Source organism: Rattus norvegicus, chromosome 14 (assembly GCF_021556685.1).
Source record: "Rattus norvegicus strain SHRSP/BbbUtx chromosome 14, alternate assembly SHRSP_T2T, whole genome shotgun sequence".
NCBI classification, from domain to species: domain Eukaryota; kingdom Metazoa; phylum Chordata; class Mammalia; order Rodentia; family Muridae; genus Rattus; species Rattus norvegicus.
The window spans coordinates 54,118,602-54,134,913 of record NC_141547.1 but is presented as its reverse complement, the minus strand read 5'-3'; the positions used below and the strand labels follow the sequence as shown (position 1 = coordinate 54,134,913).

The 16,312-nt window shown below is 37.2% G+C and overlaps 1 non-coding gene across 1 annotated transcript; it reads right to left on the bottom strand.

Annotated features, from left to right (window-relative positions):
• Nucleotides 1-2,516: 2,516 nt before the first annotated feature.
• Nucleotides 2,517-2,619, bottom strand: LOC120096754 (U6 spliceosomal RNA). The gene has a single exon (XR_015637820.1). It is a non-coding gene; the product is annotated as a U6 spliceosomal RNA (small nuclear RNA).
• Nucleotides 2,620-16,312: the final 13,693 nt, after the last annotated feature.

Sequence of the window (16,312 nt, the reverse complement as noted above, 5' to 3'; positions counted from 1 at the left end):
GACAGAGTTTATGAAGAAATAAGCAGAGCTTGTGAGATACTTAGGCATCTTATTCTTTTTTTTTTTTTTTTTTTTTTTTTTTCCGGAGCTGGGGACCGAACCCAGGGCCTTGCGCTTCCTAGGCAAGCGCTCTACCACTGAGCTAAATCCCCAACCCCTAGGCATCTTATTCTTGATTCAAACTATGACAGTAGTGCTTCCTTTAACTCAAAATATTTTGAATTTTTTCTTATTAATTTGATACTGTAGAATAATCAATATGTATGTATGTGAGATAACTAGTGTATTGTTTTTCTTCTTTTCCCCAGTGAAACATAATAAAAAATGAAAAAGTTAAATTAAGCAATTTATTTATGGAAAAACAAATCAATCTGTCTTCATAGAATAAACAGTATTATTCATGGGTAGTCACTAACACAGTTATGAGAATTTCCTAGAATTCCACAACCACATTAACAATGGATTTAAAATACAAAATAATAGGTTTTATTATAAATTTTTAAACATGCTGAATTTTTGATTATGTTCTCTTCTATTTTTATTCTATAGTGAATTAATAAAATAATGCTAATAGTTTCTTCTCTAAGAAGCCTTAGTAGTTTTTTATACTTGGCAAGAACAAGTACAAGGTACAATTTCCCTCCTGTTGAGCTGACATTAAGTCCAGTTAATAAGTTGTTGGTTGACACTGGTAAAAGAGTGTCACTATTTCACCCTTAAGGAAATCTTGCCCTATTGATCATGATTCCGATCCATAGGCATGACAGTTGGATAGAAATATTATTGCTTCTCTTCCCATGATATTTTGCTTGATTTCAGCACTAATAGTAACAACAAAACAAGAAATTAAATTGGAAAATATAATTACTCACAATTTATGGTATGACAAAATTGTGTCTTCCTCAAAAGTAGTTAATTGCAAAAGACTGGTAAAAAAAAATAAAGGAGTTGCAAGATAAGAAAAGGGGCCATGCATTACTGAAAAAGGTGAAGGGTATATTAGTGTTATAGTTCATTTTTTTACATGCTGGGGGAGTTTTATTAGACTTACAGAGTTCTATAAAGTACAAATACCAGATACACGATAAGATAGTGTAATCTATAGCTACTTCTGAGATTGAAATAAAGTTACAAAGAAGATGTTAATGGCCTGATATCCTGACCTGAGATTTTGATCCCTTCTATAGACATGGGTATATCTCCAAAAGACAGGAAAGTCACTGGCAAGTCATATTGGTTTAACTTGGTAGAAAATGACTCTCTAGTATTTCTCTCTCTCTCTCTTTTTATATCCTAACATTTTTTCATGCTTTTTCAGTTTTTTATTTTCTACTCACTTTGCCCACATCCCCCCCCCCCATCTTGGTCAACACCTCCCACAATCCGTCAGACATCCCTCCTCTTCTTCTCTTAGAGCAGGTAGGGGTCCCAATGGGTGTCCCCTCCACCCTTATACTTTGCCAGACTAAACTCTTTCTTTCCCACTGAGACCAGACAAGAAAGCCCAGTTAGAAGAACATATCCCATGTAGAGGCAACAGCATTTGGGATAGTCCTCACTGCATTTGTTCAGGACCCACATGAAGACAAAGGCACACATCTGCTACATATGAGTGGAGAGGCCTACTTCCAGTCCTTGTATGTTCTTTGGTTGGTGTTTCAGTCTCTGAGAGTCCCAAGGGACCAGGTTAGTTGATTGTTGATCTTCCTTTGGAGTGCCTACCCCGTTCTGGGCCTGCAACCCATTCTCCAATTCTTCCATGAGTCCCCAGACTCCATCCACTGTTTGACTGTGGGTGTCTGCCTCTGAGTCAACTGTTAGGTAAGCCTTATCAGAAGACAGCTCTGCTGGATTCCTGTATTCAAGCATAACACAATATCATTAATAGAGATTGGTCAGAGATCAGTGCTCTCTCAATGGGTCTCATTTTGTGCCAGTTACTGATTGACCATTCCCTTAATATCTGCTCCATCCCTATGCCTGCATTTTTTATAGACAGAATAAATTTTGGGTCAAAATTTTATGGATGTGTTGGTGTCCCAATGTTCCACTGGAATCCCAAAGGAGGTAGCCTTTTCAGGTTCCATAACCCCAATGCTGAGAGTCACAGCTAAGGTCACACCTATTGACTCTTGGGTCCCTCTCTTATCCCAGGTCTCTGTCTTGTTCTGGATATGCCCCCAACTCCTTACCCCTGTCAATTGCAGATTCCATTTATTCTCATGACTACCTGGCCATCTCTCCTTTCTCTCCCATCTCTATCCCTGAACATCACCATCCCCATCCCCTCTTCCACCCAGTTCCCTACTTCCAGCTGCCTCTTAGGATTATTTTTCCCCCTTCTAAGTGAGGGTAAAGCATCCTTGTTTGGACCTTCCATCTTTTCTTAGCTTCTTTGGAGTCCGGGAAGTGCGGCATGCATATGCTGCACTTCATGGCAAATATGCACTTATAAGTGATTATGTAGCATGCATTTCCTTTTGGGTTTGGGATATCTCACTCACCATGGTATTCTCAAAAATGCTGAATGTTTGGCAAATTTGTTCCTCATCTTTGTTCAGGTGCCATGCTAATAGTCTCTGAATCTTTCCAATTTTAGTATATTTGCTACAAATGCGATCACATATTATAGTTCTTAAGTTTTCAATAATTCTTTGCACAAAACTTGGTAACTTTCTTCTAAATTCTCCAAATTTATTAATAATTTCAAAGTTATAACATGAAAATTTGAAGTTATAAAATTAATGTATCATTTGTTTCTTAATTTGAAAAATGAGAAATAAGAAATGTAATTGAATTTTGAAAATATTTTTGTATAAATATGCTATTCTCAATTTATTTCTCTAGAGAAAATATAGTGTCTATTTTACTGAAAATTTTAAATATATTTAAGGTTTGAATGTTTTTATTACTTTTTACAACATATTTTGATTATGTTTCCCCTCATCCAACTTCTCCAAGATGCTTTCCATTTCCCTATTAACCCAACTTCCAACATCATGTTCTGTCTCTGTCTGCATATTCTTCTCTCTGTCTCTCGTTCTCTGACTCTCTGTGTCTCTCTTAAAAAAAAAACACATTCAAACATATTTACAATAGCATTCTACTGATGGAAGGAAAACTTTTTCTCCAATGTAGTACCATTGAGTTCCTTAACCATTGTCCAGGGCGGGCCCCCTATCAAATAGCAGTTTTCTAACATATAATACCCCATATGAACAACAATGCCAACCAACCAGAGCTTCCAGGGACTAAGCCACTACCCAAAGACTATACATGGACTGACCCTGGACTCCAACTGCATACATAGCAATGAATAGCCTAGTAAGAGCACCAGTGGAAGGGGAAGCCCTTGGTCCTGCCAAGACTGAACCCTCAGTGAACGTGATTGTTCGGAAGGGTGGTAATGGGGAGATGATAGGGAGGGGAACACCCACAGAGAAGGGAAGGGGGAGGGGCTAGGAAGATGTTGGCCCTGAAACCAAACCGGGAAGGGGAATAACAATTGAAATGTAAATAAGAAATACTCAAGTTAATAAAGAAGAAAAAAAAAAGAGATGAACTATGACAAATAAGTCATTCAAGGTCATATTTGGCTAACATACTCAAGTCTCTTTAAAAGTCATTACCTATTCAAAGGAGACCTTACAAAAATCAGCCTGTCAATTACAAAGGCAAAAATGAAAAGTCTCATTTTGTCATGTTATCTCTCATAAAATATAGATCCATTAAATGTCTTTAAAAGGCACAAATGAATATTCAATTTTTAAACTATAAAAAAAACGCTGAAGGCAAAACAAAATAATTTTTACAAGGAGCAACATATTTCCTAGATCAAATATAAATCCATGCCTCAGTATCCACTGAAACTATTCTCTGGTATGTGAGTTGTTTTTATTTAGTTCGTTTGGAAATTTTTGACTGCTTATTTAGTTTTCATTTTTTTTACTGACTATGTATAAGTTACCTTAAACTACTTCTAATTAGTTTATCCTATGCACCAAGAAATCTAGTCACATTTGAAATATCCCAGTCCTGGATGTACAATACAAGGATCTTTAAAAGACTCATGGATCTAGAGGCAATATTCTAAACATCGTGATAAAAAATAATTAGCACAGGGCATGAAAGACATTTTGAAGTATTTCCATATGGTGCAAAGAGCTATGTCTAAGATATGGAATGACTAAATAGATGATAAAAGTCTCAGTTCAATAAGGAAATGGAAGGACCCAGTTATAATCAAAGGCTTCTAAGTGGGGATTTTAGGTTCCCAGTTTTATGGGTCTTGATGCACTGGGACTTTCCCTTCATGAAATTAAAATAGGTCTCCTTGAGCTTGTATCAGGGAATAAAACAGCTACTTTGTTTTACTTGCTTATTAATGCTTAGTATTTTGATGGCATTTAATCTTTTTCTTATTGCAATTGTACCACCTCATCGTTTATTTAATTTACAAATACAAGATTAAAGATTTGAATTTCATTTCTGGAAATTAATGATTTTTGCATAAATGACATAGTAATCTTCAACATTGTTTGAAACATTTAAAGATCATGTTTCAACAGCACTCATGTGTAAGTTTACAGATAGATGATTTGGTTCATGCTACTAGCAAAATGTAAGATTGAAACAGTAAATATATGTGGATGAGATATTATGCGGTCTTTTGTCTCTGTTTTGAAATTAATAGATTCACAGATGTGAAGCTATCCAAGATCATACAGTATAGATTAATACTTAGCTGATACAAAGATTATTGAGCTGTTAGGCTTTTGTTAGTAAATAAATAAGTTAGTTATTTGAATGAGAGCCTCCCTCATCATTTATAACATAGCTTTGACAGAATAGAATCCCTTCAAATTATACATTTAACTTATTAATTAAACTTGGGCTCATTCCTTACCCAAGGTCTATGTCTCATCCTGAATATGCCCCCGACTTCCTCACCTCTGTCAGTTGCAGGGTTCCATTAATTTTCCTGGCCAATTAGCTATCTCTCCTCTCCTTCACCACACCTTATCATGAATGCCTCATTCCTTTCCACATACCCTCTTCTTTCCAGTTCCCTCCATCCATCTGCCTCTTATGACTATTTTCTTTATCCTCTTAAGTGATATTCAAGCATCCTTGCTTGGGACATCCTTCCTATTTAGCTTCTTTGGGTCTGTGGAATATAACAACAATTCTGCTGTATTTTATATATCTAATTTAAATGAGTACATACCATGAAAGTCTTTTTTGGGATTGGGTTACCTCACTTAGGAGGATATTCTAAAGGTACATCCATTGGCCTGCAAAATTCATGATGTCTTGGATATTTAATAGCTGAATAGTATTCCCATTTATAGATGTATCACATTTTGTTTTCCAATTTTTCGCTTGAGGAACATCTAGGTTGTTTCCAGTTTCTGGATATTACTAATAAAGCTGTTGTGAACATAATTAAACAAATGCTTTTGGGAGATATTGAAATATCTTTGATGTCTATACCTAAGAATGATACAGGTGTAGCTTGGGTCTTGAGCTAGAACTAGTACCAGTTTTCTGAGAAAGTGCCAAATGGTGTCCAAAGTGGTCATGAACGTTTGCACTCCCACCAGCAGTGGATGAGTACTCCTCTTGCTGCACGTCCTCACCAGCGTGTGCTATTCCTAGAGCTTTTGATCTTAGGCATTCTGGTGGGTGTAAGATGGACCCTCAGCGTGCTTTCAGTTTGCATTTCCCTGATGACTACGAACTTTGACCATTTTTTAACTGTTTATCAACCATTTGAAATTCTTCTGTTGAGAATTATTTATTTCTGGACTCCATTTTTTAATTGGATATTGGTTTCTAACTTTTGAGTTCTTTGTAAATTTTGGGTATTTGACTTCCACCAGATGTACTGTTGGTAAAGATCATTTCACAATCTGTGGGCTGCCAATTTGACATATTGACAGTTTTCTTTGTCTTACAAAAGCTTTTCAGTTTTATGAGGTCCCATTTATCAATTGTTGATCTTAGGGTCTGAGCCATTGGTGTTGTGTTTAGCAATTTCCCCTTGTGCCAATCAGTTTGAAGCCCTTTCACACTTTCTCTTCTATTAGATTCAGTCAATCTGGTTTAATATGGAGACCCTTGACCTACTTGGACTTGAGTTTTGTGCAAGGTGATAAGTATGAATCTATTTTCATTGCTTTACATGTAGACATACAGTTAGTTGATCATAATTTTTGGAATATTCTTTCACTTTTCAGTTGTATGATTTTTGCTTATTTATCAAAAATCAAGAATCCATAAGCTTTTGTGTTTTATTTGTTGGTATTCAACTCAATTCCATTGAGGAATGTGTCTGTGTCTGTAACAATACCATGCATTTTTTTCTCCACTACAAACTATATAAAACAACATGAACATTTGAAGTACTGTAGTATAGAAGGAAAAAAAAATGATTTCTCCTACCGTACACTCAAAAGGGTCAAAGATAAATAAATAATTTTCACATAAGTGTTTCAAATCACTGTTGTAATTAGTTCAGACTCGTAGCCCATATCTTGTAAATCAACCTTTTTAGTTTTCTTATTTTAACTAAAGGTATGTGTTACCAACATTTCATTTTGGTATTACTGAAGTAAATAATGAAAAGCATTTTTTTTCCTTAGTGGGAAATGTCAAAAGAGTTCATACTCTATCCTACATTGCTGACAACAAGTGATAGTTTGAGGAATTGACTAAGTTACTTTCCAAATAATAGTTAAAAAACTGCGTCTCCATTTATGAGTTATTTTAAATAAATTTGAAAAATAAATGGTGATAAAGGGGTTAGAAAATTATATAGATGGAATCCTTAGTATGGACAAAGGGGAAGATGACTCGGTCTTAAAGATTGGTTCTATATAATGAACAATTGCCCGTACTCCTGAGGAAAGTATTTCCTCTATCTAGTGTTTACTGTTCATTTTCTCCTTCACCTTTCTTCCTGAATGTTAAATGTATTCAAGGACAAAACAACAACAGCAACAACAACGGAGAATAGGCAATATTAAGGTAGAGCCTTCCATTAAAAAGGAATACTTTATCATGCCTGTCCTTTTGGGTCTGGGTTACCTTACTCAGAATGATGTTTTCTACATTCATCCATTTACCTGAATAATTCATGATGTTCTTGTTTTTAATAGCTGAGTAGTATTCCATTGTGTAAAATGAAACACATTTATTGAATTCTTCAGTTGAGAGATATCTGGATTCTTTCCAGGTTCTGGCTATTACAAATAAGGCTGCTATCAACATAGTGGAGCATGCATCCTTGTGGTATGGTGCGACAACTTTTAGGTATATGTCCAGGAATGGTATAGCTGGGTCTTCTGTAAAACTATTTCCAACTTTCTGAGGAACCACCAGATTGATTTCCAGAGTGACTATACCAGTTTCCAATCCCACTAGCAATGGAGGAGTGTTACTCTTTCACTAGCATATGCTGTCTCTTAAAGCCTTGATCTTAGAAATTCTGATTGGTGTGAGGTGGAATCTCAAGGTCATTTTATTTTGCACTTCTCTGATGACTATGAACTTTGAATATTTTTTAAGTGCTTCTTGGCCATTCAAGATTCTTCTGTTGTAAATTCTTTATTTAAATCTGTATGTCATTTTTAAAATTGGGTTATTGTGTTTATTGGAAGTTAACTTCTTGGGTTCTTTATATATATTGAATATTAATCCTCTATCAGTTGTAAGTTTAGTGAAGACTTTTTCCCCTATCTGTAGGTTGATGATTTGTTCTAATGATGGTGTCTATTGCCTTACAGTAGCTTTTCAGTTTCATGAGGCCTAATTAATCAATTGTTGATTTAAGAGACTGAACTAGTGGTGTGCTATTCAGGAAATTACCCCTGCGCCAAAGAGTCTGGGAGCTCCCTGGAGTATAGGTTAGTTGAGACTGCTGGTCTTCCTATGGGGTGGCCCTCCCCTTTATCTACTTCAATACTTCTCCTAATTCAACCACAAAGATTCCAACTTTCTCTTCTATTGGATTCAGTATATCTGGTTTTATGTAGAGGTTCTTGGAGTCACTAGGACTTGAGCCTTATGCAAGGTGGTAGATATGCATCTATTTTCATTTCTCTACCTGTAGACATACAGTTATACCAGAATCATTTGTTGATGATGCTTTTTTCCCTATTGTATGGTTTTGGCTTGTTGTCAGAGACCAAGCGTATATAGGTGTTGGGGTTTATTTCTTGGTCTTCAGTTCTATTCCATTGATTGACCTGTCTGTCTCTATACCAATACCATGAAGTCCTACTCACTCTTAAGTGGATATTAGGCAGATAGTACAGAATACCTAAGATATAACCCACAGACTACAAGAAGTATAACAAGCAAAAAGGCCCAATTGACAATGTTTCAATCCCATTTGGAAGGAAGAACAAAATAATCAAGAGAGACAGAAGGATGGAAGGGTCTGGGTGGGAGACAGGAAGAGGGGGAAAGGGGAACAGGATTGGGTGTGGGAGAGCAGGAGAGAAGCTCAAAGGGCATGGAGAAAGAATGTAAATACGCAGCCTCAGAGAGTAGGTAGTGGGAGGACCCTCTAGAAAGTAGCAGACATCCAGGAGGTAAGAGACTCTCAGGACCCAATAGTTATGACCTTAGCCAGAAGGGACAATAGTGGGTAGTGGGAACTTGAAGAGTCCACCTCCAGTAGATAGTCAGGGCCTCAAGTGGAGGGACAGGGTTGCTAACCCACAGTCAAAATTTTCGGCACAGAATTGTTCCTGTCTAAAGTAAGTACAAGGAAAAAATGGAGAAGAGACTGAAGGAAAGGACTCTCATGAGGTGGGGGCCACCAAGGGCTGACACTATTACTGATGCTATGATATACTTACAGACAGGAGCCTACCATATCTTTCCTCTCAGAGGCCATACCAGCAGCTGATTAGATACTTACACCCAACCGTGGGACTGAAGTCAGGAATCTTTGTGGTTGAATTAGGGGAAGTATTGAAGTAGATAAAAGGGAGGGCTACCCCATAGGAAGACCAGCAGTCTCAACTAACCCAGATTCCAGGGAGCTCCCAGAGACTAAGCCACCAGACAGGCAGGATAAGGGCTGAGAGGAGGCACTTGGCATGTATATAGCAGAGGTGTGCCCGATTTAGCCTCAGTGGGAGATTAACTTAAGCCTTGTGAGATTTGAGGACCCAGACAAGGGGGAGGTCTGGAAGGGGAGAGCACCCTCTTGGAGGAAAGGGAGGAGGAATGGAATGAGAAAAAATGTGGGAGGGGAAAACTACTGGGATGTAAATAAATAAAATAATTAAAAATATTCCATCATAATTGGAATCAATGAAATGTCAGCACTGATATGGATGAAATGTCATGAACTGAACTGAGGTTAGGACTGTATTTTGTAATTATAATGTATTGTAAAATAAGAGTATAAAGTTCAAATATTATTTTACCCTATTAAATTACAGAATTTAGTTCAGGGTTATAACAACATATTTGTTAAACAAGGCAGGTATCAGAGAAGTATGAAGTCTTAAATAGGGTGATAATATGATATAACCAGTAAAAACATGCACATACCATGTGTAAAAGAAATGAAATCACTACCATCTATTTTGACCAAAAAGGATATCCTTTTATTTTAATATGTGGTATGATTTGTTTCATGTAAACCCCCAAAATATTTGATAGTCTCAATTTCAGTCTTATTTGTCTGGGGAAAAATGAAAAGTATAAGGTAGGATTAATTACTAAAATCATAAGCATGAAAATCACAAACAAGGATTCAAACACTAACTTTCAGAGACAGTATTATATCTGTAGTTATTTGCAAAGGCTTTGAAGATAAAAATATAGCAATTAGCCCAAGGTTTATGAGCTTAAAATCAAAGCAATAAATGTAAGACATTATCAGCAGTGCTATTAAAGATAAGTTTGTACTGAATAACGTAAAGGCAGGATTATGGACACAAAGAAATGGCTGGAATGTAGATATTTAAAAAAAGAAAAGAAAAGAAAAAAGAAGACTAATTTCAAAAACTTCTCTGAGGGTTAATTCTGGTTGTCAACAACATAAGAATGTGAGATGTCCTGGAACTTAGTGTCTCACAATGTGAGGATATGTCTAATGGTATTTCTACAGAGGGCGGCTAACAGAAGAAGTAGCACCTGATTCTAGGGGTTTAACAAGAGGAATTGAGAAAGTGAAAAAAGCCAGCAAACACATGCTTGTTCTTCTCACTATACTTCTCTTTTATGTGATAGAAACTACATTTTCCAAACAGTATCTAACACCACAATTGACTGACCATTGGCATTAGTGCATCATTTTCACTAGAAGGATATTTTCTTCAGAAGTATGATAGAAGTTGTGAAACTCTGATTGGCACACATACATGCTTTACTTAGTGAATGACTTTAGTTTATTATTATTATTGTTATTATTATTGTTATTATTATTATCTTATTTATTTACATTTCAAATGTTATCTCCCTTTCCAGTTTGCCCTCCACATTCGCTTGATTCCCTCCTCCCTCCCCTACCTCTATGAGGGTGCTCTGCCACCCTCTCACCCACTCCTGCCTCAGTAGTCTAGCATTCCCCTATGGTCATCAAGTCTGCAAAGGACCAAGGGGCTCTCATCCCCCAGTGTGCCAGATAAGGCAATCCTTTGCAACATATCCAGCGGGAGCCATTAGTACACCCTGTGTACAATTTGGTTGGTGATTCGATCCCTGGGAGTTTTTGGTCAGGGAGGTGTTGGTTAATTGATATTGTTGTTCTGCCTATGAGGTTGCAAACCACTTCACTTCCTACTGTTCCTGCCCTAACTTCTCCATTGGGGTCCCAGAGCTCAGTCTGATGTTTGGCTGTGCAATACACATCTGTATTGGCCCTGCTCTGGCACAGCCTCTCAAGGGACAGCCTTACCAGGATCTTGTTAGTAAGTACTTCTTGGCACCAGCAATAATGTCTGGGTTTGGTGTTAGCAGATGAGATGGATTCCTAGGTAGAGCAGTCTTTGGATGGCCTTTCCTTCAGTTTCTGCTCTACCTTTTGTACCTGCATTTCATTTTGACAGGAGAAATTGTGGATTACATTTTGAGGTAGATGGGTGGCCCCATCTCTCAACTGGGGGCTTTGCTTATCCACTAGATATGATTTCTACAGGTTCTATCTTCACTTTGTTGTGTATTTTGGCTAAAGTCCTCCTTATTGGGTTCTGGGAACCTCTTGGCTCAGTGGCATCTGGAAATTTCTAGTGGCTACCTCCAGTTCTCCTTCCCTTAATGCTATATACCTACTTTAAATTTCTGACCCTCTGTACTTCTCCCACATTTCCACCCATATCTGAACTGGCTCTCATTTTCCTTCCACCTCCTCTCTTCCTACAAATTCCCTCTATTTCCCAGATATTATTCTCATCCCCCTTCTGAATAGTTCTTAAGCATCCACACTGTGGTGTGATTTTCTTTCTTCTTGAGTTTCATATGGCTTGTAAGTGGTATCATGGCTATTCCAAGCTTCTTTTAACATAATATCCACTTATCAGTGAGTACATACAATGTATGTTGTTGTTTTTTTGTTTTTGTTTTTGTTTTTTGTGCCTGGGTTACTTTGAGTTTCAAACAATGATAGAAATATAACATAATTTTGTTCAAGACATCATTATGTGGATAAGTCTGTTTATCATTTAACGTATTGTTCCACTGGCCTTTTTTTATTGGATTTTTTTTGATTTACATTTCAAATGTTATCCCCTTTCCTGTTTTCCTGTTCTTAAACCCCTATCCCAAACAACCTCCTCCTGTATCTATGAGGGTGTTATGCCACTCACCCACCCTCTGACATTCCCCTACACTGGGGCATTGAGCCTTGGCAGGACCAAGAACTTCTCCTCCTATTGATGCCCAAGAAGGCCACCCTTTGCTACGTATGTAGCTGGAGACATGGATCTGTCCATGTGTACTCTTTGAATGGTGGTTTAGTACCTGGGAGCTCTGGTTGGTAGGTATTGCTGTTCTTATGAGGTTACAAACCACTTCATGTCCTTCAAACCTTTCTCTGATTTCTCCATTGAGGACCCCCATCTCAGTTCAATGGTTGGCTGTTAGTGTCCACCTCTGTATTTGTCGTTCTCTGGCAAGACAGCTATATCAGGCTCCTTTCAGCTTGCACTTCGTGGCATCAGGAATATTGTCTGATTTTAGTGACTTTATATGAAGATCCATACCAGGTGGAGCAGACTCTGGATGGCCTTTCCTTCAGTCTCTGCTCCAAACTTTGTCCCCATATTTCCTCCTGTGATATTTTTGTGCCCCCTTCTAAGAAGGACTGAATCTTCACACTTTGGTTGTCTTTTTTCTTGAGCTTCATGTGGTCTGTGATTGTATCTTGAGCAATATTTGGGATAATTCCACTTATTAGTGAGTGCAAATTATGTGTGATTTTTTTTTCTGTGCATGTGTTTGGGTTACCTCATTCAGAATGATATTTTCTAATTCCATCAAATTGCCTATGAATTTCATTAAGTCATTGTTTTTAAAGCTGAGTCGTACTCCATTGTGTAAACATACCATATTATCTGTATCCATTCTTCTGTTGAGGAGCATCTGGCTTCTTTCTACCTTCTGGCTATTATTAATAAGGCTGTTACATAACATAGTGGAGCATATGTCCTTGCTATATGTTGGAGCATCTTTTGGGTATATGCCCAGGATTGGTATAACTAGGTCCTCAGGCAGTACTCCACCTGTCTGTCTCTGTACCAATACCATATAGCTTTTATCACTATTGCTCTGTAATACTGCTTGAGGTCAGGGATGGTGATAGCCCCAGAAGTTCTTTAATGTTGAGAATAGTTTTCATTATCTTGTTTTTTTTCATTCCAAATGAATTTACAAATTGCACTTTCTAGTAATATTAAGAATTGAGTTGGAATTTTGATGGGGATTGCCTTGAATCTGTAGATTGCTTTGGCACAGTGGCCATTTTTACTACATTAATCTTGCCAATCCATGACCATGGGAGTTCTTTCTATCTTCTCACATCTTCTTCAATTTCTTTCTTTAGAAACTTGAAATTCTTGTTATACAGTTCTTTCACATGCTTGGTTAGAGTGACACCAAAGTATTTTATATTACTTGGGACTATTGTGAAGGGTGTTGCTTCCCTAATTTCTTTCTTAGCCAGTTTATCTTTTGAGTAGAGGAAGGCTACTAATTTGTTTGAGTTAATTTTATATCCAGCCACTTTGCTGAAGTTGTTTTTCAGGTTTAGGTGTTCTGTGGTAGAATTTTTTGGGAAACAAGTATCCTATCATATCATTTGCAAATAGTGATATTTTGACTTCTTCCTTTCCAATTTGTATTTACTTTTGTTGTCTGATTGCTATGGCTGAGATTTCAAGTACTATATTGAATGGGTAAGGAAAGAGTGGACAACCTTGTCTAGTCTCTGATTTTAGTGGGATTGTTTCAAGTCTCTCTCAATTTAGTTTGGTGCTGGCAGGTAGATTAATGGAATAGAATTGAAGACCTAGAAACAAATCCACACATCTATGGTCATTTATCTTTGACAAAGAAGCTAAAACCATCCAATGGAAGATAGCATTTTCAACAAATGGTTCTGGTTTAACTGGCGGTAAGCATGTAGAAGAATGACAATTGATCCACTCTATCATCTTGTACAAAGCTGATAACCAAGTGGATCAATGACCTCCACATAAAACCAGATACACTCAAACTGATAGAAGAAAAAGTGGGGAAGAGACTCGAACACATGGACGCTTGGGAAAATTTCCTGAACAGAACACCATTGGCTTATGCTCTAAGATCAAGAATCGACAAATGTGACCTCATAAAGTTGCAAAGCTTCTGTAAGGCAAAGAACACTGTCATTAGGACAAAACAGCAACCAACAGATTGGAAAAAGATTCCCCCCCCCATCTTTATTAAATTGGGTATTTCTTATTTACATTTCAATTGTTATTCCCTTTCCTTGTTTCCAGGCCAACATCCTGCTAACCTCTCCCCGCTCCCTCTGCCCCACATGTGGCCCATACATATACAGCCACCAAACTATATAAGATGGATGAAGCAAAGAAGTGCAGGCTTACAGGAACCGGATGTAGATCTCTCCTGAGAGACACAGCCAGAATGTGGCAAATACATAGGCGAATGCCAGCAGCAAACCACTGAACTGAGAATGTGAAAAAGATTCTTTTATCAATTCTATCTCCTTGAGAGGGCTAATATCCAATATATACAAAGAACCCAAGAAGTTAGATTCTAGAGAATAAATAATCCTATTAAAAATGGAGTACAGAGCTAAACAAAGCATTCTCAAATGAGAAATATTGAATGGCTGAGAAGCATGTAAAGAAATGTTTGACATCCCTAGTCATCAGGGAAATGCAAATAGAAACAATCCTGAGATTTTACCTTACACCATTCAGAATAACTAAGATAAAAAACTCAAGTGACAAATTGAATGCTGGTGAAGACATGGAGAAAGAGTAACACTCCTTCATTGTTGGTGGGATTACAAGCTGATACAACCACTCTGGAAATCAGTCTGGAGTTTCCTCAGAAAATTGGACAAAGTACTACCTGAGGACCTAACTATTCCATTGGTCTTTATTCAAGCATATATGCATATATTACTCTGTGTCAGGGTTATGGAATAATATATAATTTTAAAAGTATTCATTAGCTTATGTTGTGAAATCTGATTGCACTAGATAGCCATAGCAAGTATGGATGGTCATAATCTTCCCCTAAAGGCATCATAAACTTAGCCAGGCTGACTAGACTACAGGATAATAGTCTAAGGGCTAGGTTTCTATGTGATCTTACTGTAAGTACTATTAACTTTGATATGAAGTCTGCTACAAATTCAGAATTTGGGGATCAAATAACAATTTATAAGAATATATCGCTACAAAACAGCATTATTTCTGAGGGATGACTGAATAGTTTGTGAGGAGGGTAGAATGAAAATTAATTCAGTAAAGCTGACTGTATACACTCAATGCTCCATCACACATGTAATCTTCTCATGGATGATAGCTTTCTATGTATTAAATAGTATCCTCAAAGAAATGATGTGTTCGTGTTTAACAATGACTGTACCATAAACAATGAATTATGTTTCTACAATTATGATACTCTAAAAAGATGGCATTATTCAAATGGACAAAATCTGGAGAACTGTCATTTTTGTATTTATAATGTACTCTACCACCTACAACTCTGCCTGCCTTCCAGAAGGCCTGTTGGTACCAGAAACAGCCAGGTAGGACATTTCTGCCCTCTAGCCTTTGCCTGCTAGGTTCCTTTGTGACACACCCGAAAGTGGTGAACTGTGTCCAGTACCCTGCTTTCCAGTTCAGACTCATACCTCTGAATACATTGCCAGAGGCCTTCTGGAACCATAGACAACCAGGTGAGACCTTCTTCTTCAAGCCCCTGCCTTCTAAATCCATCTAAACCACACACAATTGCAAGAAATTGTACTCTGTCCTCTGTGCTCCATTTCTTTCTCCACAATTTTACCTGATTCCCAGAAGATCTGACAGCACCAGGTAAAGGGTAGGAAGATAATCAGCAAGAACCCAGGCAAAATGCTGCAACTAGAGCTCAGCTGTCCTTTTGTAGCAAGCACTGGATACCTTAACACAATTGAAGCACAAGAAAACACAAACTGATGGAATTCTGAAGATCAAAAATCTAGGTCAGACAAGATAAGATGCAGACACCAGGATTATCAACAAAATATAAAGGGTGGAAGATATAAACACAAGTATAGAAAATAAGATAGAAGAAACTAATATACATGTTAAATAAAATGTTAAATGTAAGAGGTTTTTGACTTAGAATATTCAGGAAATTTGGGACACCACAAAAAGGCATACCTAAGAATTATAGGAACTGACAAAGGAGAAGACTCCTAGCTCAAAAGTCCACAAAATATTTTCACTAAAAGCAAAAAAAAAAAATTCTAACCCAAAGAAAGGGATGCCTATAAATGTACAAAATGCTTGCAAAATAACCACTATATTGGATCAAAAAAGAAAATCATCCTGCCATGTAATAATCAAAAAATTAAGTGTACAGAACATACAAAGAATATTAAAGGATGCAAGGTAAAATGCGCAAGTAACAGACAAGGAATTCTAGTAGAAATACACTCAACTTCCTAACTACACTTAAAATTCCAGAAGGTCCTGATGACGGTTTTGTAGTCTCTACAAGACCACAGATGCCAGGATGGACTCTTATACAGAAAGAAACTTTCACTCAAAGTAGAGTGAGAAAACAA